This window comes from Nicotiana tomentosiformis, chromosome 7 (genome assembly GCF_000390325.3).
Source record: "Nicotiana tomentosiformis chromosome 7, ASM39032v3, whole genome shotgun sequence".
NCBI classification, from domain to species: Eukaryota; Viridiplantae; Streptophyta; class Magnoliopsida; order Solanales; family Solanaceae; genus Nicotiana; species Nicotiana tomentosiformis.
The window spans coordinates 78,707,879-78,730,961 of NC_090818.1; the positions used below are offsets into that span (position 1 = coordinate 78,707,879).

The 23,083-nt window shown below is 44.1% G+C and overlaps 1 long non-coding RNA gene across 1 annotated transcript in view; it reads right to left on the bottom strand.

Annotated features, from left to right (window-relative positions):
- Positions 1 to 619: 619 nt before the first annotated feature.
- The window catches only part of LOC104097868 (uncharacterized), a 35,545-nt gene continuing 13,081 nt past the window's right edge, over positions 620 to 23,083 (bottom strand). The window contains exons 2-4 of the long non-coding RNA XR_686636.3: positions 8,757 to 8,821; positions 6,676 to 8,190; positions 620 to 906 (exon numbers count right to left, since the gene is read on the bottom strand). This is a non-coding gene — a long non-coding RNA (uncharacterized lncRNA). The remainder of the gene's footprint in view (positions 907 to 6,675; positions 8,191 to 8,756; positions 8,822 to 23,083) is intronic.

Sequence of the window (23,083 nt, forward strand, 5' to 3'; positions counted from 1 at the left end):
ACCAATTAAGAATTATCACCCTCTTCCGCTTTTCTTCTTAAGGCAATAATCCAAAGAGTGACTAATTATAGAAAAGTTGGATAAAGAAAGAAATTATGAAAGAGAAAAATAAAATGGCGGGGAGGGGAGAGGGGGTGGGTGAAAAAGGATCTAAACAGGGTTTCAAAGATAATAGATCGCATACTTAAAGTGGAAAAATACGTAGGTTTCTTATGATCTTCAACAACAGTACAAAAGCCTTGATAGAAATGTAGGAAAATACAATTTTCAATCTATTTCTCAAAACATTTCATTATCATCTAATAGCTAACCATTTTTTAAATTATTTATCTCTTCTGGATTTGCTCTGTACATGATTTTATTCTCATCTCTATGTGTGTTTCCTCACTTGGTGTTACGAGTTTATTTAGGCAGTAGCACAGACGGTGTTGATATCTCTATTCTTAGTCTATCAATTTAAAAGTATGTGTCACGAACCAATTCCTCCTATAGGCCGTGATGATGCCCAACGTTACCGCTAGACAAGCCAACAATGAACTAACCATATGATTGTTTCTTTTAACATTTTAGAAATAGTTGTTTTTTTATTTAGTGCATAAATAGGAAATAAAAGTTTAAATAAAATGAGAGATAAATAATTTTAAGAGCAAATGAGATGAGTAAATATCCAAAAATCATCATGTGTCTACTAGCATGATCTCCAAGACCAGGTGTCACAAGTGTATGAGCTACTAGTAGAATATACAAAAATACTAAACTACTGTCTGAAGTGAAATAGACAGAAAGTAAAAACAAAAGGAAGACTTCGGGTGCTGCAGAACGGTCTCGGAAGGTAACTCACCGCTAAGTCTCGAAAAAGTCATGGATGCGCGCCGGACTAATAGCCAGATGCACCTGCCTCAGATCCTGCACGATTAGTGCAGAAGTGTAGCGTGAGTACATAAACAACATGTACCCAATAAGTATCTAGTCTAACCTCGAAGAAGTAGTGATGAGGGGTCGACTTCGACACTTACTATATACTAACAATAAATACCGAAATTATAATTAAGCATGGATTATAGAAATACAACTGAAAACTCAATAACAAAAAATAAATAATTGTTTCACTAATAGTAAGTCCCAAATTAATATCCATCATTTAACAAATTTATCTCCCTAGCCAATGAAATAATACCAATTACAATTGGGCTCCAAAAATTATGACTCACGAATTATGCCGAGGTCGTACGGCCCGATCCAACATACAAATATATGAACTGTGCACTGCCGAAGGTCGAACGGCACGAACCATAGATGCATCTATTCTATTACTGAGGCATTCAGCCCGCTCCACAAGAAGAGAAAATACTTTATAAGCTATCGATTCAAAGATTATCTAGAGGCTAATATTCAAAGAAAACACAAATTCTCATTAACGGTCAAGTAACCCGTCCAAAACTCAAGTAAATGAAATTTGGCCTTTTACAATTCCTTTATCATGTTCCAATATGGTTTAGGCACTTAAATTACATGTAGGGTGCAAACATTGCAAGTATAACATGATTTGGGTCCTAAACTACTTGGACATAAGCATGATTAGTAGCTACGTACGAACTCTCGTCACCTCGTGCGTACGTAGCCCCCACAATTAGAAGCACATATTAATTCAATTCACCTATGGGGTTAATTCCCTCTTACAAGGTTAGAAAAGAGACTTACCTCGTCTCTAAGCTTACTTTCCGGTCCACAATTGTGCTTTAAACCCTCAACTCGGTGCAAAACGACTTGAAACTAGTCAAATATTATATAAAATAATCAATACATGTTCAAAAGTTCATATCCTAACTATTAAAGTAATTTCCCAACCCTAATTGAAGAAATTCCTAAAATTCACTCTCGGGCCCACGTGCCCGGATTCCGGAAATCTTTGATGAAAGTTGTTACCCATAACCTCATGAACTCAAATATATAATTTTTACTAAATTCCATAACCCTTTTTGTGGTTAAATTCCATTTTTATCAAAAACCTAGGTTTTTCATCTAAACCTATGATTTTCACAAATTTACATGTTAAAATCTACCCATAATCTATGTATTAATCTCACATTAGGTAGAAATTACTTACCTTCAATAGCTAGGCTGAAATCCCCCTTTTTGAAGCTCCAAAATCGCCTAAGTGTGCAATAAATGCACTCAAAATAGCCTAAGTCCCATTTTAAAAGAACCACACTGCTTCCAGCGATTTCGCACCTGCGGTCGCTAGGCCGCATTTGTGGACCAAGGTCCGCTTCTGCGGAGGTGCCTGAGGCTGGGTGGTTTCGCTTCTGCGGGCGGGAGATCGCATCTGCGGTCTCGCTTCTATGGCGAGCTTGTCGCACCAGTGACCCCTTTCGCTTCTGCGACCCCCTCTTCGCACCCGTGCATCCGCAGGTGCGGTCACCTTGCCGCTTCTGCTAACACTGGGCAGCCTGCGCTGCGTCGCTTCTACGGCCTATGAGCTCGCCCCTGCGGCTAGCCTTCCGCAGGTGCGATTACATTAGAAACCTGGTGCTTCAGCTCTTCTTCCAAGTCCAAACTTGGTCCGTGCCTAGTCCGATTGACACCCGAGGCCTCTGGGGCCCTGCCCAAACATATCAACAAGTTTAAAATCATAAAATGAACTAACTCGAAGCCTCGAAACGCGTAAAACAACATCAAAACTAAGAATCACACCCTAAACCTATTCAAATCAACTTATGAACTTCAAGTTCTTCCAACTTACTCCGAATGCACCGAAACATACTTAGACTACTCAGAACGACTCCAAATTTTGCGTGCAAGTCTTAAATCACCATACGGAACTATTCCCAGTCTCGAAATTCCAATTGGACCTCGATAACGCCAAATCCTATTTCAAGTCAAATTTAAGAACTTTAAAACCTTCAAAGAGTCAACTTTCATTATTAGGCACTGAAACGCTCCCGCGTCATCCAAAACACGATCCGAACATACGCCCAAGTCCGAAATCATCATACGAACCTATTGAAACTGTCAAATCTCGATTCCGAGGTCATTTACTCAAAATGTTGACCGAAGTCAAACTTAGCCTTTTAAAGCCAAACCATGGAACCAAGTGTTGCGATTTCAACCCGATCCCTTCCCAATCCCGAAATAACCATCCCCGCAAGTCATAAAACAGTAAAAGCACATATGAGGAGTCTTATTTGGGGGAACAGGATTCTAGAAAGCAAAATGATCGGTCGGGTCATTACATTCTCCACCTCTTAAACAAACGTTCATCCTTGAACGGGTCTAGAATCATACCTGGAGTGCTAAATAAGTGTGGATATCTGCTCCTCATGTCCTCCTCAGACTCCCAAGTCGCCTCCTCGATTGGTTGGCCCCTCCACTGAACCTTTACCACGAAAATCCTCTTGGACCTCAACTGGTGAACCTGCCTATCAACAATGGCAACCGGCTCCTCCTCATAACCCAAGCTCTCGTCTAACTGAATCGTACTGAAGGCTAACACATGTGACCTGTCAGCATGATACCTCCAGAGCATAGACACGTGGAAAACTGAATGAACTCCTGATAGACTGGGAGGTAATGCAAGCTCATAAGCAACCTCCCTAACTCATCTCAATACCTCAAATGGGCCTATAAAACTTAGGCTCAACTTGCCCTTATTCCCGAACTTCATGATCCCCTTCATTGGCGAGCCTTTCAAGAGAACCTTCTCGCCCACCATAAATGATAAATCACATGCCTTCTGATCCGCGTAACTCTTCTTTCTGGACTGTGCTGTGCGAAGTCGCTCATGAATCAACTTTACCTTTTCCAAGGAATCCTTCACCAAATTAGTACCATATAATTTACTCGCCGGGATCAAACTATCCGATGGGAGAATGACATCACCGACCATATAAAGCCTCAAATGGAGCTATCTCGATGCTGGACTTATAACTTTTGTTGTAAGAAAACTCGGCCAAAGGCAAGAATCGATCCCACTGCCCTCCAAAGTCAATCACACATACTCTGAGCATGTCCTCCAAGATCTGAACTGTCCGCTCCGACTACCCGTCGATCTGTGGATGAAATACTGTGCTAAGCTCTACCTGGGTCCCCAACTCACTCTGTACTGCCATCCAGAAATGCGAAGTAAACTGAGGGACTCTATCTGATATGATGGAAACAGGAACACCATGCAGCCGAACTATTTCCTGAATATAAATCTGGGCCAACCTCTCTGAAGTATACGTGGTCACAACCGGAATGAAGTGTGCCGACTTGGTCAGCCTGTCGACAATGACCCACACTGCATAAAATATCCACAAGGTCCGCGGCAACCCAACTACGAAGTTAGTAGTAATACGCTCCCACTTCCACTCAGGTATAGTCATCTGTTGGAGTAGGCCACTTGGCCTCTGGTGCTTATACTTAACCTACTGGCAATTTAGACACCTCACAACATACTCAATTATGTCCTTCTTTATCCTCCGCCACCAGTAAGGCTGCCTCAGTTCGCTATACATCTTCGTAGCACCTGGATGAATAGAATACTGAGAACTGTGTGCCTTCTCTAGAATTCTCTCCCTCAAGCCATCGACATTAGTAACACATAGGCGACCTTGGAGTCGCAGAACACCATCCTCGCCGATAGTAACCTCCTTGGCACCACCCTGTAGTACAGTCTCTCTAAGAACCAACAAGTGCGGATCATCAAACTGTCGAGGCCCGATCTTCTCCAATAGTGAAGACTGGGTAGCGACGCATGCAAGAACTCGTCTAGGCTGTGAAATATCTAACCTCACAGGTCTGTTAGCCAAGGACTGAATGTCCAAAGCTAAGGGCCTCTCCTCTGCTGAAATGAATGCCAAGCTACCCATACTCTTTGCCTTTCTTCTCAAGGCATCCGCAACTACATTCGCCTTGCCCAGATGATAAAGAATGGTGATATCATAATCCTTCAGTAACTCAAGCCACTTGCACTGCCTCAAATTGATATCCCTCTGCTTGAACAAATGCTACAAGCTACGATGATCGGTGCAAACCTCACAGGACACCCCATAAAGATAATGCCTCCAGATCTTAAGAGCATGAACAATCACGGCCAACTCCAAATCATATACATGATAATTCTTCTCATGGGGCTTCAACTGACGTGAAACATATGCAATAACTCGCCCCTCCTGCATCAATACAAAACCCAAACCAACGCGTGAAGCGTCGCAATACACAGTATACATCCCCAAACCGGAGGGCAACACAAGAACCGGTGCCGTAGTTAAAGCTGTCTTGAGCTTCTGAAACCTCGCCTCACAATAATCGGACCAACGGAATGGAGCACCCTTCTGGGTCAATCTAGTCAAAGGTGCTGCAATAGATGAGAGGTCCTCCACAAACCGACAATAATAACCTGCTAACCCCAAGAAGTTCCTGATCTCAGTCGTCGTAGTAGGACGAGGCTAACTCTGAACTGCCTTAATCTTCTTGGGATCCACCTTAATACCCTCGCCTAATACAACATGCCTCAAGAATGCTACAGAATCTAGCCAAAACTCACACTTGGAGAACTTAGCATATAGCTTCTGTTCCCGCAAGGTGTGAAGCACCACTCTCAAATGCTGCTCGTGCTCCTCCATGCTGCACAAGTAGATCAAAATGTCATCAATGAAGACAATGACGAATGAATCAATGTATGGCCTGCACACCGTGTTCATCAAATCCATAAACGCCACTGGGGAATTAGTCAAATCGAAGGACATCACTAGAAACTCATAATGGCCATATCTAGTCCGAAAAGCGGTCTTCGGAACATCCGAATCTTCAATTGATGGTACCCTGATCTCAAGTCAATTTTAGAGAACACTCTGGCACCATGTAACTGGTCAAACAAATCGTCAATCCGCGGCAATGGGTACTTGTTCTTAATGGTAACTTTGTTCAACTGGCAGTAATCAATGCATATCCACATAGTCCTATCTTTCTTCTTCACAAATAACACTGGTGCACCCCAAGGCGATACACTTGCCTTGGCAGACCCCTTTGCTAGCAAATCCTCAAGTTGTTCCTTCAACTCTTTCAACTCTTTTGGAGCCATATGGTACGGTGGGATAGATATAGGTTGGGTACCTGGAGCCAAATCAATGCAGAAATTGATATCACGATCCGGTGGCATACCTGGAAGATCAAAAGGAAACACATCGGAGAACTCCCAGACTATGGGTACTAAATCGATCACCGGAGTCTCTGCAGTAGTGTACCGAACATAATCAAGATAAGCCAAATAACCCTTCTCGACCATGTGTCGAGATTTCATAAAAAAGATGATCCAACTAGGTCTGCTGACAGACGAACCCTTCCACTCCAATCTAGGCAACTATGGTATCGCTAAGGTAACGGTCTTGGCATGACAATCAAGGATGGATTGATATGGAGATAACCAGTACATGCCCAGGATGACCTCAAAGTCGGTCATATCAAGCAGCAGAAGATCCGCCCTAGTCTCATAACCACAGAATGTAACAATGCAGGACCGATAGATCCGATCCACAATAATAGAATTGCCCACTGGAGTGGACACATAAACAGGAGTACCCAAGGACTCACAAGGAACATCTAGGAAATGAGCAAATAGAGATGACACATATGAATAGGTAGACCCTCGATCAAATAATACCGAAGCATTCCTACCGCAGACAGAAATAATACCTGTGATAATGGCATCTGAGGCCACTGCATCTGGTCTGGCCGGGAAAGCATAGAATCTAGCTGGAGCGCCACCTGACTGGCCTCCACATGCCTGATCTCCACCTATAGGATGGCCCCTACCCACCTTCCCTCCGCCTCTGGGCGGCCGGATGGCTGGTGTAGCTACTGGTGCTGTAATCATAGGCTCAGAACCCTGCTACATTGCCTTGCCCCGAAGCTTGGGGTAGAACCTCCGCACGTGGCTGAAGTCCCCGCACTCATAACAACCTCTCAGTACGAAGGATTGCTGACCTGAAGTCTGACCCTGATGGCCAGAATACCCACTGGAGGAACCCTGAATAGCTGGTGGGTGGTAGGTACTCTCTTTCATGGCACTGAAATAAGGTCGAACTGGAGCACCCCGAGGAGGAGGCAGTGCTAGATATGTGGGCCTGCTAGGCTGACCCTCTTCCCCCAGACGGAGCACCACTGAACCTACAAGAATAATGAAACCTCTTGTCCCGTGACATATGCTCTCGGCCTCGCTGATGATAACCCTCAATCATCCGAGCTATCTCCACAACTAGCTAGTAAGAAGTCCCCATATCAAACTCTCGGGCCATAGTGGCCTGAATACCGAAATGCAACCCCGCAACAAACCTTCATACTCTCTCCCCCTCAGTAGGAAGTATCATAAGTGCATGGCGAGACAACTCAGAGAATCTCGCCTCATAATCGGTCACTAACATCTAACCCTACTGGAGATGCTCAAACTGAAACCACAACTCTTCCCTCTGGGAGGGTGGAATATACCTATCCAAAAAAAGGCGTGTAAACTGATCCCAAGTCAAGGGAGAAGAACCTGCTGGTCTGCCAAGAAGATGAGACTGCCACCATCTACGGGCCTTGCCCTCAAGCTGGAAAGTAGTAAAATCCACCCTGTGGGTCTCTAATATCCTTATGTTGTGCAGTCTGTCCCTGCACTTATCAATGAAGTCCTGGGGATCCTCATGTCACTCACCTCCGAAGACAGGGGGTGTAGCCTAGTCCATCTGTCCAATAGCTTCTGCGGTTTGCCGGCCGTAGCTGGTCTGGGCTCAAGCACGGCTGCTGCCACTGGCTAGGCTCCGCCCACGAGTAGTGCACCCAGGATCTGATATATAGCAACTGCATGCCCAGGAGCCTGAGCAGTAGGGGTCTGTGCTCCTCTTCCAGCCTAAGATGTGGCTGGGTCGACTGGAAACAAATCGGCCTAGGTCACAGTATCCATGAACCGTAGAATACGGCCCATGAGCTCCTGGAAGCCCGGTGCTGACATGAAATCTACTGGGGCTGGCTCTGCTACAGGCACCTCGCCCTGCTCCTCAATAATGGGATCCTATACTGGATCCGTTCGTGGCATGGTTGGGGCAACTCTAGGATGTCCTCGTCCCCTACCTCAGGTCGTACCCTCCCCCGGCCTCTGCTTCAGCCTCTAGCAATAGGGGGAGCAGCTCCTCCCGGGTCTGGAACACCCGTCGTGTGCGTTCTCACCATCTGCGAGAGAATAAGAGAAAGATACTTAGTATAACATCAACTGCACGATAGGATATGAAGAAAGAGTAGTTTCCTAATACCCTATAACCTCTCGAAGATAAGTACGGACGTCTCCGCACCGATCTACAAGACTCTATTAGGCCTGCTCATAACTTGAGAGACTTACATGAACCTAGTGCTCTGATACCATGTTGTCACAACCCAATTCCTCCTATAGGTTGTGATGGTGCCCAACATTACCGCGAGGCAAGCCAATAGGGAACTAACCATGTGATTGTTTCTTTTAACATTTTAGAAATAGCTGATTTTTTATTTAGTGCATAAATAGGAAGTAAAAGTTTAAATAAAATGAGACATAAATAATTTTAAGAGCAAATGAGATGAGTAAATATCCAAAAATCATCATGTGTCTACTAGCATGATCTCCAAGACCAGGTGTCACAAGAGTATGAGCTACTAGTGGAATATACAAAAATACTACACTACTGTCTGAAGTGAAATAGACAGAAAGTAAAAACAAAAGGAAGACTTCGGGTGCTGCAGAACGGGCTCGGAAGGCAGCTCACCGCTAAGTCTCAAAGAAGTCATGGATGCGCGCCGGACTGATAGCCAGATGCACCTGCCTCAGATCCTGCACGATTAGTGCAGAAGTGTAGCGTGAGTACATAAACAACATGTACCCAGTAAGTATCTAGTCTAACCTCAAAGAAGTAGTGATGAGGGGTCGACTTCGACACTTACTATGGGCTAACAATAAATACCAAAATTATAATTAAGCATGGATTATAGAAATACAGCTGAAAACTCAATAACAAGAAATAAATAAACAATTGTTTCACTAATAGTAAGTCCCAAATTAATTTCCATCATTTAACAAATTTATCTCCCTAGCCAATGAAATAATACCAATTACAATTGGGCTCCAAAAATTATGACGCACGAATTATGCCGAGGTCGTACGGCCCGATCCAACATACAAATATATGAACTGTGCACTGCCGAGGGTCGAACGACACAAACCATAGATGCATCTATTCTATTATCGAGGCATTCAGCCCGCTCCACAAGAAGAGAAAATACTTTATAAGCTATCGATTCAAAGATTATCTAGAGGCTAATATTCAAAGAAAACACAAATTCTCATTAACGGTCAAGTAATCCGTCCAAAACTCAAGTAAATGAAATTTGGCCTTTTATAATTCCTTTATCAAGTTCCAACATTGTTTAGGCACTTAAATTACAAGTAGAGTACAAACATCGCAAGTATAACATGATTTGGGTCCTAAACTACCCGTACATAAGCATGATTAGTAGCTACGTACGGACTCTCGTCATCTCGTGCGTTTGTAGCCCCCACAATTAGAAGCACATATTAATTCAATTAACCTATGGGGTTAATTCCCTCTTACAAGGTTAGAAAAGAGACTTACCACGTCTTAAAGCTTACTTTCCAGTCCACAATTGTGCTTTAAATCCTCAACTTGGTGCAAAATGACTCGAAACTAGTCAAATATTATATAAAATAATCAATACATGTTCAAAAGTTCATATCCTAACTATTAAAGTGATTTCCCAACCGTAATTGAAGAAATTCCTAAAATTCACCCCCGGGCCCACGTGCCCGGATTCCGGGAATCTTTGAAGAAAGTTGTTACCCATAATCTCATGAACTCAAATATATATTTTTCACCAAATTCCATAACCATTTTCGTGGTTAAATCCCATTTTTATCAAAAACCTAGGTTTTTCATCTAAACTTATGATTTCCACAAATGTACATGTTAAAATCTACCCATAATCTATGTATTAAACTCACATTAGGTAGAAATTACTTGCCTTCAATAGCTAAGTTGAAATTCCCCCTTTTGAAGCTCCAAAATTGCCCAAGTGTGCAATAAATGCACTCAAAATAGCCTAAGTCCCATTTTAGAAGAACCACATTGCCTCCAGCGATTTTGCACTTGCGGTTGCTAAGCCGCATCTGCGGCATCGCTTCTGTGGACCAAGGTCCGCTTCTTCAGAGGTGCCTGAGGCTGGCTGGTTTTGCTTCTACGGGCGGGAGATCGCTTCTACGGTCCCGCTTCTGCGGTGAGCTTGTCGCACATGCGACCCCTTTCGCTTCTGCGACCCCCTCTTCGCACCTGCGCATCCGTAGGTGCTGTTACCTTGCTGCTTCTGCGAACACTAGGCAGCCTAGGCTGTGCCGCTTCTGCTGCCCATGGCTCACTTCTGCGAGCTTGCACCTGCGGATAGCCCTCCATAGGTGCGATTACACCAGAAACCTGGTGCTTCAGCTCTTCTTCCAAGTCATAACTTGGTCCGTGCCTCGTTCGATTGACACCGGAGGCCCTCGGGGCCCCACCCAAACATACCAACAAGTTTGAAATCATAAAACAAACTCGCTCAAACCCTGGAATGCATAAAACAACATCAAAACTAAGAATCACACCCTAAACCATTTCGAATCTACTTATGAACTTCAAGTTCTTCCAACTTACTCCGAATGCGCCGAAACATACTTAGACTACTCGGAATGACACTAAATTTTGCATGCAAGTCTTAAATCACCATATAAAACTATTCCCGGTCTCGAAATTCCAATTGGACATCGATAACACCAAATCCTACTTCAAACCAAATTTAAAAAACTTTAAAACCTTCAAAGAGTCAACTTTTACTATTAAGAGCCGAAACGCTCCTGGGTCGTCCAAAACCCTATCCGAACATAAACCCAAGTCCAAAATCATCATACAAACCTATTGGAACCATCCAATCCTAATTTTGAGGTCGTTTACACAAAATGTTGAACTACTCAAAACGTTGACTGAAGTCAAACTTAGCCTTTTAAAGCCAAACCATGTAACCAAGTGTTCCGATTTCAACCCAAACCCTTCCCAATCCCAAACTAACCATCCTAACAAGTCATAAAATAGTAAAAGCACATATTGGGAGTTTTATTTGTTGGAACAGGGTTATAGAAAGTAAAACGATCGGTTGGGTCGTTACAGTATGTAAGCTTTCTTTCTAATTATAGATCACGTAGGTTTTATGTTTGTTTTCTCGGACATACTTTTACACCTCTATCGTTTGTATAGCTCTTTGATTTGTTCGTAGCGAGTGAGAAAAGTTATTACTATCTCCATTTTATGTATAAGTTCAAGGGATCATTTGATTGATGCCCGGTCTAATGAGTTGGAGTTCAGACTTATATTGCTTCTATGTAATGAGAGTTGAACCCAAAAGTATAAAGGATTTCAAGGGGAAAAAAACTCGAGTATTGTAACGACCCAGCCAGTTGTTTTGAGTATTACAACCATGTTTCCCCATTTACTTAATATTTTATGCTCAATTGCGATTATGTGATTTGTCGGGAAAGTTTTAGAATGAATTAGAACACTTAGTTTCAAGATTTAATGCTTAAGTTGAAATAGTTGATCGGATGTTGACTTATGTATAAACGACCCCGGAATAGAGTTCCGATGATTTCAATAGCTCCGTATAGTAGTTTTGGACTTCGGAGTGTGTCCGGATAATTAATTGGAAGTCCGTAGTTAAATTAGGCTTGAAATGACAAAAATAGAAATTTAAAGTTTGGAAGTTTGACCGGAAGTTGATTTTTTTGATATAAGGGTCGAAATTTAGTTCTAAAAATTTTCATAGGTCTGTTATGTCATTTATGACTTGTGTGCAAAATTTAAGATCAATCGGACTTGATTTGATGTGATTCGAGGCCTCGACTAAGTTCATATGATGTTTTAAGACTTGTTGGTGTATTTGGTTGAGGTCCCGGGGGCCTCGGGGTGAGTTTCGGATGATTAACGAATCAAATTTGGACTTATGGAAAAATCTGAAAATTTTGGCCTTCTGGTGCAATCGCACCTGCGGAATTTTGCTCGCAAGTGCAAGCTCGCAGAAGCGAGATGAGCATCGTAGAAGAGGCCTGGCGAGGGGGTGGGTAGTGTGCACAGGTGCAGAGCTTTTGCCTCATTTGCGAAGCTGCAGAATTGGCTTGTTGATTGGAGAAGCGGAACACGGAGGGGAAGGCTTCTTCGCAGAAGCGGACAACTTCTTCGCAGAAGCGGACTGCTTGTCCGCAGAAGCGAAGGCAATCGCAGAAGCGGAAGCGTCACCGCAAAAGAGGGACTGCAGATGCGATTAGAAATTATGCAGAAGTGAAACCTCTATGCAGTGTACAAAAATAGAGGGGTCCGAGATTCGCTCATTTTTGGACATTTCAAACATGGCTTGAGGCGATTTTTCAGAGAGAATTCACGGGAAATCTTGAGGTAAATCACTTATGATCATTGTTAGTCAATAATATTGAACTATCATTGAGTATTTCGACTAGATTACGTGTTTTTGAGGTGAAATTCGAGGATTTGGGCCATGTAATTTAAAAATAAGATTTGAGGATTTGAAGGTCGAGTTGATGTCGGAATTTGGTAAATTTGGTATAGTTAGACTCGTGGTTGAAGGGGCGTTCATATTTTGTAACTTTTGTCGAGTTCCGAGAAGTGAGCCCCACTGATGACTTTTGAGTTGAATTTCGGATTTTGTTAAAAAATTTTGTATTTTCATATGGAATTGATTCCTATAATTTGTGTTGACTGTATCGAATTAATTGTGACTAGATTCTAGGCATTCGAAGGCCGATTCGCGAGGCAAAAGCATAGTGGAATAAAGAACTTGCACGGTTTGAGGTAAATAACACTTCTAAACTTGGTTCTGAGGGTATGGATCCCTGAATTACGTGCTATATGAATTGTTTGGAGATGACGCACATGCTAGGTGACGGGCGTGTGGGCGTGAACCACAGAAATTGTAACTTAAATAAATTCCGTAGAGTTGCATAATTAAAGAATCATGTCATTATTCACATGTTCCCCACGTGTTAGAGAAATTGAGCTGAGGCTCGTATTAAAGATTATGTTTAGGCTACGTGCCGATATTTTGGGACCCACAGGGTCGTGTTGTTGTTGAATTAATTATTTTAAAATACAAATTTCATACTCAGTCATGTTCATCCATTTGTGAGGATATTTATGGGATCGAGCTGCACGCCGCAGCAGGCCATATTGGCTTTATATTTATTATTATATGGATCGGGGCTGCACGCCACAGCAGGCCTTATAGGCTTTACTATTATGGGATCGGACTGCACGCCATAGTAGGCCATATTGGATTTATATAGCGCTTGGTTTGAAGGAGCCCCTCGGGAGTCTGCACCCCCCACAATGAGCGCATTTGATGGTTATATTTGGGATGGACTTCCTAGGGCATGTAGTTGCCTTATCTATCTGCTTATATGAGGGATGAATCTTCACTGGACTGGATTTGTCCGAACAGTACTGAGTTTTTAAGTACTCTGAGAGTGTGAGTATGAGATTTTCATTATGTTGTATCACATATGGCACGTACATTGGCATGCAGACATAAAGATGTCTTATTCCTAATATTAATCAGATTTGATCTATGTTTCTTGTATTGAGTTTAATTGCTGAACTTGAAAGCATGCCTACATTTTTGTACTGTTTTTTTTATATTGGACTGTACCTGTTTAGCTCGTCACTGCTTTCAGCCAAAAGGTTAGTCTTGTTACTTATTGAGTACATGGGGTCAGTTGTACTCATACTACACTCTGCACTTTGTGTGCAGATCCAGGTACTTCCGGATACGGCGGTTGCTAGATTTCAGAGTTTCATCTGTTGGAGACTATCGATGTATCTGCTTGGCATCCGCAGACCTTGACTCTCTTTCCTTTCAGTTGTTTGTACTGTTCTATATTTCCAGACAATGTTTTATCAGTCAGACTATGTTATCATTTAGATGCTCATATACTCAGTGACACCGGGTTTTGGGAGTGTATTTGTATCAGTATTTGGGAGATTTTCAATTGAATTTAAATATTATGTTTTCAAACTTAAAAGAAATTGTGGTTTATTGAGGTTGTCGGCTTGCCTAGTATTGAGATAGGCGCCATCACGACATGCGAATTTTGGGTCGTGACAAGTTGGTATCAGAGCCTAGGTTATATAGGTCTCATGAGTCATGAGCAGGTTTAGTAGAGTCTTGCGGATCGGTATGGATACGTCTGTACTTATCTTTGGGAGGCTGCCGAACCCTTCAAAAAATTTCACTTTCTTGTATTTATTGTGCGAATTTGTTGATTCCGAAAACTAAATTTTTGTTATCCTATTCTCTCACAGATGCTTAGGACATGTACTACTGTATTGGATGGCCAGCCACTAGTGCCACCAGTTAGGGCCACGAGAGGTCAGGGCCGTGGTAAAGGCCGGGGCTGGGGCCGTGGTAGAGGTTGAGGTTTAGCTTGCATAGCAGTTGGAGTAGCACCAGTAGAGCCACCAGTTGCTCCAACTCAGGAGCAGGTTCCAGATATTGTTTAGCCGACAGGACCAGCTCAAGCACCAGCTATGCCTATTGTGATTCTAGGCCTTCAGGAGGCTTTAGCCCAGATATTGACTGCTTGCATTGGCCTTGCTCAGGTGGTTTCTGCTCAGGCCGCACCAGACACTTCTCAGGTCGGGGGAGGTACTCATACCTCTGTCGCCCGTACTCCAGAGCAGGAAGTGCAGGGACTTCAGATACCGAGGGCACTACCAATCCAGCCGATTGCAGCTGCTCAGGCCCAAGTGGGTCCTATTATGAATGTCAAGGAACAGAAGAGACTAGAGAGATTTGAGAGTCTCCGTCCTCCATCTTTCAGTGGAACTGAGTCAAAGGATGCTCAGGATTTCTTGGACAGATGCCAGCGGATGCTTCGTACAGCGGGTATTCTGGAGACCAGTGGGGTCTCATTTACTACTTTTCAGCTGACCGAGGCAGCCTTCAGATGGTGGGAGACTTATGAGAGGAGGAGACCAGTTGGTGCAACACCACTATCATGGCATGAGTTCTCCGTATTATTTCTGGAGAAGTTTGTACCACAGACCCGCAGAGAGGTACTGCATAAGCAGCTCGAGTATTTACGTCAGAAGGACCTGTCCGTGACTCAGTATGAGATGCGGTTTTCAGAATTGGCTCGTCATGCAGTTTGGTTGGTTCCCACTGAGATGGAGAAGATCAGGAGGTTCATTAATGGTGGTTGACAGTGCTCGGCAGCTAGAGATGGTCCGTACTCAGGAGCGTAAGAAGATGGAGATCAAGAGGTCTTATGGTCAGGGTAATTCCAACGGTGTTCCTTCAGGGGACAGCCCTATCACAATAGGGGTCGACCTTGTAGGCCCGCTCAGATGGCTCATCCATCTTATCGTGGCATATCAGCTAGCCATGGTTCATACAGTGCTCGACCGAGCCAGTCTTTTCTTGGTGCACTTCCAGCTTAGAGTTCATCTGTGCTAGGTTCTTCTGGTAGTTATTCTGGTTCTCGAGGTCTGCCTCAGAACTTGCCACTATTTTTCGAGAGGGATTGCTATGAGTGTGGAGAGCTGGGTAATGTGAGGAAATATTGTCCCCGCCTTTCGCGAGGTCCAGTTCAGCAGAGGAGTTAGGCTACGACTCCTGCACGAGCTGCTACTCCACTCGCCCAGCCAGCTCGGGGTGGGGCTCAGGCAGCCAGGGGTCGCCCTAGAGGGGGAGGTCGATCTGGTGGCGGTCAGGCCCGATTCTATGATATTCCTGCCAGACCAGATGCCGTTACTTCAGATTCAGTAATCACAAGTATTATCTCAGTATGCCATAGGGAAGCTTCTATATTATTTGACCCTAGTTCCACATATTCATATGTATCATCATATTTTGTTCATTATCTAGATATGTCCCGTGAGTCCTTAGTTTCACCTGTTCGTGTATCTACGCTGGTGGGCGATACTATTATTGTGGACCGTGTGTATCGGTCGTGTGTGGTAACTATTGGGGGACTGGAGACTAGAGTTGATCTCTTATTACTTAGTATAGTTGATTTCGATGTTATCTTGGGTATGGATTGGTTGTCTCCATGTCATGCTATTCTGGACTATCACGCAAAAATCGTGACATTGGCGATACCGAGATTTCTGAAGGTCGAGTGGAGAAGTTCTTTAGATTATGTTCCCAGCAGGGTAATTTCTTACTTGAAGGCCTAACAGATGGTTGGAAAGGGGTATTTTGTCATATTTGGCCTTTGTGAAAGATGTTGATGCAGACACTCCTATTATTGACTCTGTACTAGTAGTGCGAGACTTTTTGGATGTATTTCCTGCAGACCTGCTGGGTATGCCACCCGACAAGGATATTGATTTCGGTATTGACTTGGTGTCGGGCACTCAACCCATTTCTATTCTTCCGTATCGTATGGCACCAGCTTAATTTAAAGAGCAACTTCAAGAACTTCTTGATAAGGGGTTTATTAGGCCTAGTGTGTCGCCTTGGGGTGCACCGGTTCTGTTTGTGAAAAAGAAAGATGGTACTATGCGGATGTGCATCGACTACAGGCATTTGAACAAAGTTACAATCAGGAACAAGTATCTTTTGCCACGTATTGATGATTTATTTGACCAGCTTCAGGGAGCGAGGGTGTTCTCCAAGATTGATTTGAGGTCTGGGTATCACCAGTCAAAAATTTGGGATTTGGATATTCTAAAGACGGCATTCAGAACCCATTATGGTCACTATGAATTTCTCGTGATGTCTTTTGGGCTGACCAACGCCCCAGCAGCATTCATGCACTTGATGAACAGTATATTCCAGCCATATCTTGATTCATTCATCGTAGTATTTATTGATGATATCCTGGTGTACTCACGTAGCTAGGAGGAACATGCAGAACATTTGAGTATTGTACTACAGAGCCTGAGGGAGAAGAAACTTTATGTCAAATTTTCTAAGTGTGAGTTCTGGCTTAGTCCAGTGGCATTCTTGGGACACATAGTGTCCAGTGAGGGAATTAAGGTGGATCCGAAGAAGATAGAGGTAGTTCAGAGTTTGCCCAGGCCATCTTCAACTACTGAGATTCGAAGTTTCCTTGACTTGACCAGGTATTATCGTCGCTTTGTGAAGGGCTTCTCATCTATTGCGGTGCCTATGACTAAATTGACCTAGAAAGGTGCTCCATTCAGGTGGTCGGATGAGTGTGAAGAGAGCTTTCAGAAGCTCAAGACTACCTTGACCACAACTGCAGCTCTAGTTTTACCTTCATCATCGGGTTCTTATACTTTATATTGTGATGCTTCTTGGATTGGTATTGGGTGTGTCTTAATGCAGGAGGGTAGAGTGATTGCTTATGCTTCATGCCAGTTGAAGCCACATGAAAAGAACTACCCTGTTCATGATTTAGAGTTGACATCCATCGTTTATGCATTGAAGATTTTGAGGCATTATCTCGATGGTGTGTCTTGTGAGGTCTTTACAGATCATCGGAGTCTTCAGCACTTATTCAAATAGAAGGATTTAAATTTGAGGCAGCGGAGATGGTTGGAATTGCTAAAGGACTATGATATTACCATTTTGTATCATCCTGGGAAGGCCATTGTGGTGGCCGATGCCTTGAGTAGAAAGGCGGTGAGTATGGGTAGCCTTGCATTCATTACTGTGGGTGAGAGGCCTCTTGCAATTGATGTTCAGGCCTTGGCCAATCCGTTTGTGAGATTAGATGTTTCGGAGCCCAATCGGGTTCTAGCTTGTGTTGTTTCTCGGTCTTCCTTATATGACCGCATCAGAGAGCGCCAGTATGATGATCCCCATTTGCTTGTCCTGAAGGGCACAGTTTAACAAGGTGATGCCAAAGATGTTACTATTGGAGATGATGGGGTGTTGAGAATGCAGGGTCGGATTTGTGTGCCAAATGTAGATGAACTACGTGAGTTGATTCTTGAAGAAGCCCACAGTTCGCGGAATTCCATTCATCCGGGTGCCGCTAAGATGTACCAGGATTTGAGGCAGCATTATTGGTGGAGAAGGATGAAGAGAGATATAGTGGGGTTTGTAGCTCGGTGTTTAAATTGCCAGCAGGTGAAGTACAAGCATCAGAGACCGGGCGGATTGCTATAGAGACTTGAAATTCCGGAGTGGAAGGGAGCGTATTACCATGGACTTTGTAGTTGGACTCCCATGGACTTCGAGAAAGTTCGATGTTGTTTGGGTGATTGTGGATCGGTTAACCAAGTTCGCACACTTTATTCCAGTTGGGACTACTAACTCTTCGGAGTGCTTGGCTGAGATTTATATCCGCGAGATTATTCGCCTACACGGTGTGCCAGTGTCTATTATTTCATATCGGGGCACGCAATTTACATCACAGTTTTGGAGAGTAGTGCAGCGAGAGTTAGGCACACAGGTTTAGTTGAGTACAACATTTCACCCTCAGATGGACGGGCAGTCCGAGCGCACTATTCAGATATTGGAAGATATGCTACGTGCTTGTGTTATAGATTTTAGGGGTTCTTGGGATTAGTTTCTGCCTCTTGCAGAACTTTTCTATAACAATAGCTACCAATCAAGCATTCAGATGGCTCTGTATGAGGCTTTATATGGGAGACAGTGTCGGTGTCTGGTGGGTTGGTTTGAACCGGGTGAGGCTAGGCTATTGGGTATTGATTTAGTTCAAGATGCTTTGAAGAAGGTTAAATTGATTCAGGATCGACTTCGCACGGTGCAGTCTAGACAAAAGAGTTATGCCGACCGGAAGGTTCGCGATGTTGCTTACATGGTAGGAGAGAAGTTACTACTCCGAGTTTCACCTATGAAGGGTGTTATGAGGTTCGGGAAGAAGGGAAAGTTGAGTCCTAGGTATATTGGGGCTTTTGAAGTACTTAAAATAATTGGAGAGGTGGATTATGAACTTGCATTGCCGCCTAGTCTATTGGGTGTTCATCAGTGTTTCATGTATCCATGCTCCAGAAGTATGTCGGAGATCAGTCATATTTTGGATTTTAGTACAATGCAGTTGGATGGTAATTTGATTTATGATGTGGAGTCGGTGGCCATTTTGGACCGGCAGGTTTGAAAGTTGAGATCAAAGGACATAGCTTCAGTGAAAGTGCAGTAGAGAGGCCAGCTAGGCGGAGAGACTGAGCGGGAGATGCGGAGAAAATATCCACACCTATCTGAGACTTCAGGTATGATTCTCAACCCGTTCGAGGATGAACGTTTTTTAAGAGGGGAAGAATATAACGAACCAACCAGTCATTTTGAGTATTACAGCCCCGTTTCCCCATTTACTGAATATTTTATGCTCAATTGCGATTATGTGATTTGTCGGATGTTGACTTCTATGTAAACGACCCCGAAATAGAGTTCCGATGATTTCAATAGCTCTGTATGGTGGTTTTGGACTTAGGAGTGTGTCTAGATAATTAATTGGAAGTCCATAGTTAAATTAGGCTTGAAATGGCGAAAATAGGAATTTAAAGTTTGAAAGTTTGACTGGGAGTTGATTATTATGATATCGGGGTTGGAATTCAGTTCTGAAAATTTTCATAGGTCCGTTATGTCATTTGTGACTTGTGTGCAAAATTTGAGTTCAATCGGACTTGATTTGATAGGGTTCGACATGGAATGTAGAAGTTGGAATTCGTTAGTTTTCATTAGGCATTAATTGGGTGCGATTCATGGTTTTAGCATTGTTTGATGTGATTCGAGGCCTTGACTAAGTTCGTATGATGTTTTAAGACTTGTTGGTGTATTTGGTTGAGGTCTCGGGGTCTCGGGTGAGTTTCATATGGTTAACAGATCAAATTTGGACTTAAGAAAAATCTAGAAATTTTGGCCTTCTGGTGCAATCGCACCTGCGGAATTTTGCTCGCAGGTGCGAGCTCGCAGAAGCAAGATGAGCATCGCAGAAGCGACCTGGCGAGGGGCTGGGAAGTGTGCACAGGTGTGGAGCTTTTGCCGCATCTGCGAAGCCGCAGAAGTGGCTTGTTGATTGCAGAAACGGAACACGGAGGGGCAGGCTTCTTCGCAGAAGCGGACAACTTCTTCGCAGAAGCGGACTGCTTCTTCACAGAAGCGAGTCCGTAGAAGCAGACTGCTTGTTCGCATAAGCAGACTGCTTTTCCGCAGAAGCGAAGGCAATTCTATGACAAGTTGGTATTAGAGCCTAGGTTACATAGGTCTCACGAGTCATGATCAGTTTAGTAGAGTCTTGCGGATCGGTACGGAGACGACTGTACTTATCTTCGGGAGGCTGCCGAACCCTTAGGAAATTTCACATTCTTGTATTCTTGTCGTGCAAATTTTTTATTCCGGTAACTAAACTTCTGTATTTTATTCTCTCACAGATGGTGAGGACACGTGCTACCATAAAGGATGAACAACCACCAGTACCACCAGCTAGGGCCACGAAAGGCCGAGGTCGTGGTAGGGGCCGCGGTAGCGGTAGCGGTAGAGGTGCAGCTCGTACAACAGCTAGAGCAGCACTTGCAGATCCACCAGATTCCAGGCCTTCAGGAGGCGTTGGCCCAGATATTGATAGTTTGCACTAGTCTTGCTCAGGTGGTATCGGTTGAGGCTGTGCCAGCAGGTGATGTAGGGACTTCAGACACCGGAGATGCTACCAGCCCAGCCGGTTACAGCTGCTCAGGCCCTGATGGTCCCTTTTATAATTGATGATGAGCAGAGGAGACTTGCGATATTTGAGAGGCTTCGGCCTCCATCATTTAGCGGAGCTGAATCGAAGGATGCCCAGGGCTTCTTGGATAGGTGCCAGCAGATGCTTCGTACAACAGGTATTCTTGAAACTAGTAGGGTCTCGTTCACTACTTTTTAGTTTTTTGGGGCTGCCTTCGGATGGTGGGAGGCTTATGAGAGGCGCAGGCCGGTCAGTGTAGCACCACTTACATGGCAGGAGTTCTATGTTCTCTTCTTGGAGAAGTTTGTGCCGCAGTCTCATAGGGAGGAACCGCGCAGGCAGTTTGAGCAGCTTCGGCAGGATGGCATGTCTGTGACCCATTACGAGATGAGGTTTTCTGAGTTAGCTCATCACGCAATTTAGTTGGTTCCCACTGATAGCAAAAGGATCATTAGGTTAATTGATGGCCTCACGTATCAGCTGCGGTTGCTTATGACTAGAGAGAGGGTATCTAGTACCACTTTTGATGAGGTAGTTGACATTGCTCGGCAGATAGAGATGGTTCGTATCCAGGAGTGGGGTGAGAGGGAGGCCAAGAGGCCTTAAGGTTTGGGCAGTTTCAGTGGTATACCTTCTGGGGGACAGTCCTACCACAACAGGGGTCATCCTTATAGGCCCGCTCAGATGACTCGTCCAGCGATACTATTGTTATGGACCATGTATATCGATCGTGTGTAGTGACTATTGGGGGATTGGAGACTAGAGCTGATCTCTTATTGCTTAGTATGGTTGACTTCGATGTGATCTTGGGTATGAATTGGTTGTCTCGATGTCACGCTGTTCTGGATTGTCACGCTAAGACCGTGACGATGGTGATGCCGAGGTTTCCAAGGATCGAGTGGAGAGGTTCTCTAGACTATGTTCCCAGTAGAGTAATTTCATATTTCAATGCCCAGCGGATGGTTGGGAAGGTTTGTTTATCTTATTTGGCATCTGTGAGGGATATTGGAGCTGATACTCCTGCTATTGATTCTGTCCAGGTGGTGCGAGACTTTCCATATGTGTTTCCTACAGGTTTGTCGGGCATGCCACCCAACAGGGATATTGATTTTGGTATTGACTTGGCGCCGGGCACTCAGCCCATTTCTATTCTACCGTATCGTATGGCACCGACTGAGTTGAAGGAAATGAAGGAGAAGCTTTAGGAATTCCTTGATAAGGGGTTTATTAGGCCCAGTGTGTCGCCTTGGGGTGCTCCTGTCTTGTTTGTAAAGAAGAAAGATGGTTCTATGCAAATTTTTATTGATTATCGCCAGTTGAACAAGGTTACAGTGAAGAACAGGTATCCATTGCCACGAATTGATGACCTATTTGATAAGCTTCAGGGTGCCAGGGTGTTCTCCAAGATCGACTTGCATTCAGGCTATCATCAGTTGAAGATTCGGGAGCCAGATATCCCGAAGACTACTTTCAGGACTCGGTATGGTCATTACGAATTCCTTGTGATCTCTTTTGGGCTAACCAATGCCCCAGCAACATTCATACACTTGATGAACAGTGTATTTTAGCCTTATCTTGACTCCTTCGTCATTGTGTTTATTGACGACATTCTGGCGTACTCCTGGAGCCGGGAGGATCATGAGCAGCACCTGAGGACTGTGCTCCAGACCTTGAGAGAGGAGAAGTTGTATGCAAAATTTTTGAAGTGTGATTTCTGGCTAGATTCAGTGGCATTTTTGTGCCATATGGTATCGAGTGAGGGGATCAAGGTAGATCCGAAGAAGATTGAAGCAGTGCAGAGTTGGACCAGACCATCCTCAGCTATGGAGATCCGAAATTTTCTTGTCTTGGCAGGGTTTCTTGTCTGTTGCAGCACCTATGACCAGGTTGACCCATAAGGGTGCTTCGTTCAGGTGGACTGAGGATTGTGAGGAGAGCTTTCAAAAGCTCAAGACTGCTCTGACTACAGCCCCAGTGTTGATGTTGCCTACTGTATATTGTGATGCGTCGTGCATTGTTCTCGGCGCAGTCTTGATGCAAGACGGTAGGGTGATTGCCTATGCGTCTAGATAGCTGAAGGTGCATGATAAGAACTATCATGTTCACGACCTCGAGTTAGCAGCTATTGTTCATGCCTTAAAGATCTTGTGGCAATATTTGTACGGTGTCCCTTGTGAGGTTTTCACCGATCATCGGAGTCTACAACATCTGTTTAAAAAGAAGGATCTTCACTTGCGGCAGTGGAGATGGTTGGAGCTGCTTAAGGATTATCACATCACCATCCTCTATCATCCTGGAAAGGCCAACGTGGTGGCCGATGCCTTGAGTCGCAAGGCGGAGAGTTTGGGGAGTTTAGTATATCTACCAGTAGCAGAGAGGCCTTTAGCCTTG